This window comes from Schistocerca serialis, chromosome 1 (genome assembly GCF_023864345.2).
Source record: "Schistocerca serialis cubense isolate TAMUIC-IGC-003099 chromosome 1, iqSchSeri2.2, whole genome shotgun sequence".
Classification (NCBI taxonomy): domain Eukaryota; kingdom Metazoa; phylum Arthropoda; class Insecta; order Orthoptera; family Acrididae; genus Schistocerca; species Schistocerca serialis.
This window is the reverse complement of record NC_064638.1, coordinates 998,476,155-998,483,631: the sequence shown is the minus strand read 5'-3', so window position 1 is coordinate 998,483,631 and position 7,477 is coordinate 998,476,155. Positions and strand designations below refer to the sequence as shown.

The 7,477-nt window shown below is 45.7% G+C and overlaps 1 pseudogene; it reads right to left on the bottom strand.

The window, feature by feature from the left end:
- Positions 1-1,506: 1,506 nt before the first annotated feature.
- Positions 1,507-1,624, bottom strand: LOC126428651 (5S ribosomal RNA; annotated as a pseudogene).
- Between the last annotated feature and the right edge of the window lie 5,853 nt (positions 1,625-7,477).

Sequence of the window (7,477 nt, the reverse complement as noted above, 5' to 3'; positions counted from 1 at the left end):
TATTCGAATAATGCCAGCCAGCCACACACTGCACACAGCACAGTCAGTGATTTTCATACAGAGCGCTACGTGGCGTTACCAACATAAAACCTAAACAGCCTACTTACAGAGGCTAACCTACTGAGAATGACCAAGCGAGCTGCCGTACCCTGAGCGAGTTTGCTAAGACACTCGACCCGACAGAATACCTGAAGCTGGTCATGACAACTGATTCGAAAAGTATTATAGTGTTTCACAAGAAGTGAAATGAATTATTACGTAGCGAACTTCGGGCCTGAGGCAACGGAAAATAATTATAGGGGCGTAACGTCAACCTCTGTGTGGCTCACGTCTCACAAGGGAATTATTCAACTGAGGCGACGGAAATCATCGGACACCGGTATGCACATATCCTGTATTCATGTGATTATGTGTAAGTTTTCCGAAGTGATTAAGCCTTCACACCAGCAATTAACAGACTTGGTACGAGGGGTGATAGTTGCATCGAGACGTATGGGACATTCAGTTGCGGAAATCAGGAATGCAATATTGCGAGATCCATAACGTCAAGAGTGCGCCAAGGATACCACATTTCTGGCATTACCTCTCACCACGGACAACGCAGTGGCCGATGACCTTTACTCAACGACCGAGCCAGCAACGTTTCTGTTGAGTGTCAGTGCTAACAGACAAGCGACGCTGGGTGAAATAACCGCAGAAATCAATGTGCGACGTACGATTAACGTGTCAGTTACGACAGTGCGGAGTAATTTGGCGCTAACCGTCTATGGTAGCAGACGACCGACGCGAGTGCCTTTACGAACAGTACATCGCCTGCAGCGCCTTTCCTGGGTTTGTTACCATATTGGTTGGGCCGTAGACACTGGGAAACCGTGGGATGGTCAGACGGGTACCGATGTCAGTTGGTAGGAGTTGACGGTAGGGTTCGACTGTGGCGCAGACCCCACGAAGCTATTGACCCAAGTTGTCAACAAGGCACTTTGCAAGCTGGCGGTGGCTCCATAATGGTGTGGGCAGTGTTTACATGGAAGGGACTGAATCCTCTGACCAACTGAACCGATCATTGACTGATAATGGTTATTTTAGGATACGTGGAGACCATTTGTAGCTATTCATGGGCTTCATGTTCCCAAAAAAATGGTGGCATTTTTATGGATGATAATGCGCCATGTGACCGGGACACAACTATCCTGTGACTTATGTCACCTCAGTGTGTACCTGTGTAACTGAAACACGGTAATGAAGAGAATAACACAGCAAAGGACCACCTTCAATGATTCATAGATTTGCATTTGGTAAAAAAAAGCACTCCGTCTTCAGGCCACGAGTGGCCTACCGGGACCATCCGACCGCCGTGTCATCCTCAGTGGAGGATGCGGATAAGAGGGGCGTGGGGCCAGCACACCGCTCTCCCGGTCGTTATGATGGTATTCTTGACCGAAGCCGCTACTATTCGGTCGAGTAGCTCCTCAATTGGCATCACGAGGCTGAGTGCGCCCCGAAAAATGGCAACAGTCCATGGCGGCCTGGATGGTCACCCATCCAAGTGCCGACCACGCCCGACAGCGCTTAACTTCGGTGATCTCACGGGAACCGGTGTATCCACTGCGGCAAGGCCGTTGCCCACTTTGCATTTGGTATCGGAAATATTTTTTAAATTTGTTTTGAGTGTCATTCTATTCGGTTCAATCTGCAATACAAAGCTTCGTCCCATCAACGAAGATTATTTGCTTTTACAACCGAACAGCCCTGAGGCGTGGTAACTTAGATCAGGCAAATAAATCTAATGACCTTTATTATTGCAGCTATAGAGGTTAATTGGTAGGAGTTAAATTCTTGACTTGTCTGCAGTTTACCAAATACTAAGATACCATCTTTAAACTTCCAAAACTTTTCTTATGAGCTGACACTTGGTTACTGGGTCACATAGTTATCAAATCACAGGTTTTTGAACTCAGCTGTTACTGTGTTTACTTATATATAAATTAATGATTGTTACTTTTTACAGTGGATTACCTTATTTTTCCTTTATATGCTTACGGAAGGAGTGTTTTCATTTGATTCTACATCCATCTCACCCCAAACATGAGCACTATTGGGACTGTATAGAAATAGAAGTTCTTGAACCAAAGAGCTTGGGAAATTTAAGAACTTGAAATTTCAGAAAATATCGTTGAAAATGAATGATTGGACCCGAATGCAAGAACAGTTCCTGAACAAATGCGTCGTTTCAAATTGTTGCTACGTGGGGTAGCCGCGCGGTCTCAGGCGCCTTGCCACGGTTCGCGCGGCTCCCCCCGCCAGACATTCGAGTCCTCCCTTGGGCATGGGGGTGTGTGTTATCCTTAGCGTAAGTTAGTTTAAGTAGTGTGTAAGCCTAGGGACCGATGGCCTCAGCAGTTTGGTCCCATAGAACTTACCACCAATTCAGTTCCATTCAAACTGTCGACTTAAGTTTATTAGTGGCTACTTTATTAACAATTAATGCTTATAGGGGTATCCAAGCACATGTTAGTTCATAAATGTCGAACCACCTAATAAATTTAAAACAGGTGGATTAACAGAAATTTAAAGTCAACTAGTATGATATAGCACATGAGAGAAATCAGTCACCCTCTTTTAACAACAAGTCGGCCATTTCAGAAGACGCAAATCGCTGCTTTCAGATGGAAAGACGATCGTGTGACATATCAGATAGGTAGAGAATTATACGAGAAAAACAACTGTACCTCTTATTATTTTGAGCATAGCCTTATTCATTCTGGGGTATGACTGATGTTTCGTCCTTACAGGTGACGAGAACGCTGACTGCGTTAACATAAGCTGAAGGACTAAGATCTTCTTCACATCAGGGGGAACATCTGTCTCATCGCAGGGGATTTCAACCAACGCTACGCATACTGACCACCCGTTACACACAGTGTGTTGGTGAAACGTCTCGCGAAAGTGCGTGAAAATGGTTGAGTGATAGAAAACCGCTACGGGTGAAGCAGCCGATGTTCTGGTATAGTTCACTAAGATCATAAGGAGCGCAGCACTCGTCGCATCGAGTAGCATCTGGGGCCAGCCGTACATCAATAATGAGTATTCTGCCCACTCATAAATGCACTATGTCACAGAGGATGATTCAGAACGTTGGGTTCAGTTTGCAGACTGGGTGACACACAAAGTAGACGAAACCCGTCCTATACCCTGTGACTTACTGTTTACAGATGAAACTAATTTCTTTGTGAACGGACATGTAAATAAGCATACAAATACTGATCAAATGTCAACCGTCACTGAATGAATCCATCGAAGGTTGTTGGAGCACCGAAAGTGATGGTTTGGTGTGGAATATGGGCATCTCGTACTGTTGGCCCTTCTTCATTCAGGGTACACTCTCAGCAGCATGTTACCTGCAGTTGTTAGACGCAGATGTACTGCCGCCACTGCTGTCCGAAGACGGGGTGTTTCCAACTTTCTCGCAGCACGATGGTGCCTCACCTCATTACGAGCTAGCTGTCCGGACATACCTGGGTATCAAGTTTCGCCGGAGTGAGATAGGTCGTAGAGGTCCGGTGGCCGCTATGTTCCCCGGGTTTAAGTCCACTAGATTTCTATCTATGAAGATATGCAGAGACTATTGTGTTTACGTTGGAGATTAGAAACCTTGCACAACTCAGGGAGCGTATTCTTGATGCTTGCGCTCGCATTTCGGTACGTGTGTTGGTTAAAGTCCATGAGAAATGAGTGAAGCGGATAACAACCACCTTACAACATGCTGGACAACACCGCGAGCACATTCTGTGGCCTTTGCGTTTTATCACTGGCTCGACTCGAAAATGAATAAAGTTCTCCTCAAGTGAAAGACACCTCTGTTTTTCTCGTGTAAGTTTCTATCTGTCTGATACGCCACATGACCATCCGCACACTTTAAAATTATCAGTCGCATCCAAGATGGCTGCAATGTTGAGAATTAGCTTCACAGCCTCACTGCCACTCGCATCTCATACTAGCAGAGCTTAAATTTCCGTTCATCCTTATTTGTCCGAAACTGTTCGCTGAGAAAGATAGCACTATAGTTCCTCCTTTAAATCGTCACACGAACACCAGAATGACAGATTACGAAAAAGTAACCGTTGGATAGAAGACCATATGAAATCCCTCAACACAGAAAAGGCGACTCGACCTGAAGCAGAAGAACTTCATCCTCTTCTAGAAGCAGGAGGAGCGAAGCGTTCATAATCATTGTAAAAAAAAAGCGATTGTCATTTCCGTTTTCAAGATGGGTCGTAGGAAAGACATACAAAACTATAGGCCTATAACTCTGACTTCAGTCTGTTCTAGTGTTATGGGACACGTTTTATACTCAAAAATATCCTCTGTCGAAGCCAATATGGTTTCCGAAAACAAACATCAAATCCAGCTCGCTCTGCTCGTCCACGAGACAAGGAAAGCAGTAGATACCGGCGATCAGGTTGACGCCGTGTTTCTTGATTTCCTGAAGGCGTTCGATACAGTTGCACTGTACCGCCTACCGAACCAAATACGAGCGCACGCATTATCAGACCAGCTGCGTGACTCTACTGAAGAGTTCCTAGTAAACTGAACACAGCAAGTCATCTTCAGGCTTAAAAGTAACTTTGGGCGTACCTGAAGGGAGTGTTGTAGGACCACAACTTATCACGATGTACACTGAGGTGACAAAAGTCATGGGATACCTGCTGGTTTCGCGCCAAATCTGCTTCTGCCCGGCATAGTTCAGCAACTCGATGTGGGATGGACTCAACACGTCGTGGGAAGTTCCCTGCATAAATACTGAACCATGCTGCCTCTATAACCAATCATAATTGCAAGAGTGTTACGGTACAATATTTTGTGCACGAACTGATCTCTCGACTATCTCCCACAAATTACTTACGGGCCAAATCATCCGCTCGAATTGTCCAGAATGTTCTTCAAACCAATCGCGAACAACTATGGCCGAGTGACATGACCCGCTGTCACCCATAAAATTTACATTGTTGATTGGCTGCAAACATTCTTCTGATAGCCTAATATATCCATTTCCAGTCAATTATCGGTTCAGTTGGACAGAGAACTCAATCTATTCCGTGTACACACAGCCCACACCATTATGGAACTTGTGGTATCGCCGCCAGACACCACACTTGCTAGGTGGTAGCCTTTAGATCGGCCGCGGTCCGTTAGTATACGTCGGACCCGCGTGTCGCCACTATCAGTGATTGCAGACCGAGCGCAGCCGCACGGCAGGTCTAGTCTAGAGAGACTCCCTAGCACTCGCCCAGTTGTACAGCCGACTTTGCTAGCGATGGTTCACTGTCTACATACGCTCTCATTTGCCGAGACGACAGTTTAGCATAGCCTTCAGCTACGTCATTTGCTACGACCTAGCAAGGCGCCATATTCAGTTACTGTAATCTGAACAGATAATATTGTGAATCATGTACCGTCAAGAGCGACGTTCATCATTAATGGATTAAAGTGAAGTATCAAACTAATTACGTCCGCTTTCTGAATTCTAATTCCTTGTCATGTTCCAGACCTCACGTCTGTATAGTTCTTCCCTCCTCACGCCAGCCTGCGTGAGCTAAAATGCGTGCATTTCGGCCTCCACTAGTAACACGTTGTTGGCTCTTCTGCCAGCACAACAGAACTACCAACAGCTTGCACAATGCTTCATTGACAACTTAGGTCCGGGCTTCGTGCGGTCTGCGCCACACTCGAAGCATGTCATCAGCTCTTACCAACTGAAATCGGCACTCGTCTAACTAGACCACAGTTTTCGGATCCAGCTGCTATGACCACAAGCCCGGGTGCAACTGATACGGTCATGAGCCCAGGAAAGGCGCTGCAGGCGAAGTCCTGGTGTTAGCAAAGGCACTCGCATCGGTCGTCTGCTTCCATAGCCCCCCCCCCCCCCCCCATCCCCATTGTCCTAATGCATGCGTTCGTCGTACGTCCCACATTGATTTCTGTGGTTATTTCACGCAGGTTCACTTGTCTGATAGCACTGACACTACAGAAACGTTGCTGGTTCGGCCGTTGAGCAAGGGCCAACTCTACGCAAACGCCGCTGCTCTCGGTAGTTAAGTGAGAGCCGTCGGCCAATACGCCGTCCACGGTGACTGCCTCAAATGTGGTATTCTAGCAAACTATTGATACCATGGATCTCGAAATACAGCGTGTAGTTCCAACTACCATACCACGTTGAATATTTGTTAATTCCCATCGTGTGACCATAATCACGTTCGAAACCTTTTTACGCGAATTACCTGAGTGCAAACGATAACTCCACCACTGCACTGCCCCTTTATTCCTTGTTTTCGCGATACTACCGTCATCTGTATATTTGCATATCGCTATCCCATGACTTTTGTCACCTGATTGTATGTAAATGACTTAGTGGTTAACGTCAGAAGTCCGATGAGGTTTTTGCGGATGACGCTGTTCTCTTATACAGATGAATCACAAGGCAATGTTTGCTGGAGGGATTCACAGTTGACCCTCAACATAAAACAAAGTTTACGTACTGCGCGTAAATAGTTAGAAAGACTCATTATTGTATGATTACACCATTACAGAACAATCCCTGGAAGCAGCCACAGTCATAAAATATGTACGACTATACGTTTCTTAGCAATTTCAAGTGGAACGACCACATAAGATTAATTGCTGGTGCGGCAGCTGCCAGATTGAGATTCATTGGAAGAATCTTCAGAATATGTAGTCCACCCACAAAGGCGGTAGTTTACAAAACACTCGTTTGACCAATACTTGAATATTACTCGTCAGTCTGGGATTCAGCCCAGACAGGGTTCGTAATGAAAATAGAGACGATCCAAAGAAGAGCGCCGTGTTTTGTTACAAGTTCATTTTGTAAGCGTTAAAGCGTCACGGAGATGTTCAGACAACTCCAGTGGCAGATGTTGCAATGGAGACGTCCTGCATCAGTGGTTTACTATTAAAGTTCCGAGAGCGCGCTTTCCTGCAAGAGAGAAACAATATTTTGCTTTCTCCTGCTTATATCTCGCGTAAAGGCCATGAAGGTAACATTAGAAAGATTTGGTCTCTGACGGAGGCCTACCAGCGATCGTTCTTTCGTGAACAATTCTAGACTGGTACAGGAAAAGAGGGCATCAACAACGGCACGTAAAATTCCCTCTGCCACACACCGTAAGGTGGCTTCCGTAGTATAGATGTAGATGTTTTTGTTTTAGGAGGGTGGTTCCACACTTAAGACTACTATGTCGCAGGTGAATCGCAAACGATACAATAGCTAGTACTAGGACAACAAAAATGTTTTGTGGCAACTGTCGGAAACTAAACGAAACAATCTGCGGTGGATTCTGAGTATCATTGTGATTAAACATCATCCGTCTCTACTGTGCAGACTGACCAGATTCCCCTTCTTCAGTGGTGCTGATGGTACTTTCCATACCATGGCGCCTCTACCACAACCACCATTTTTTGA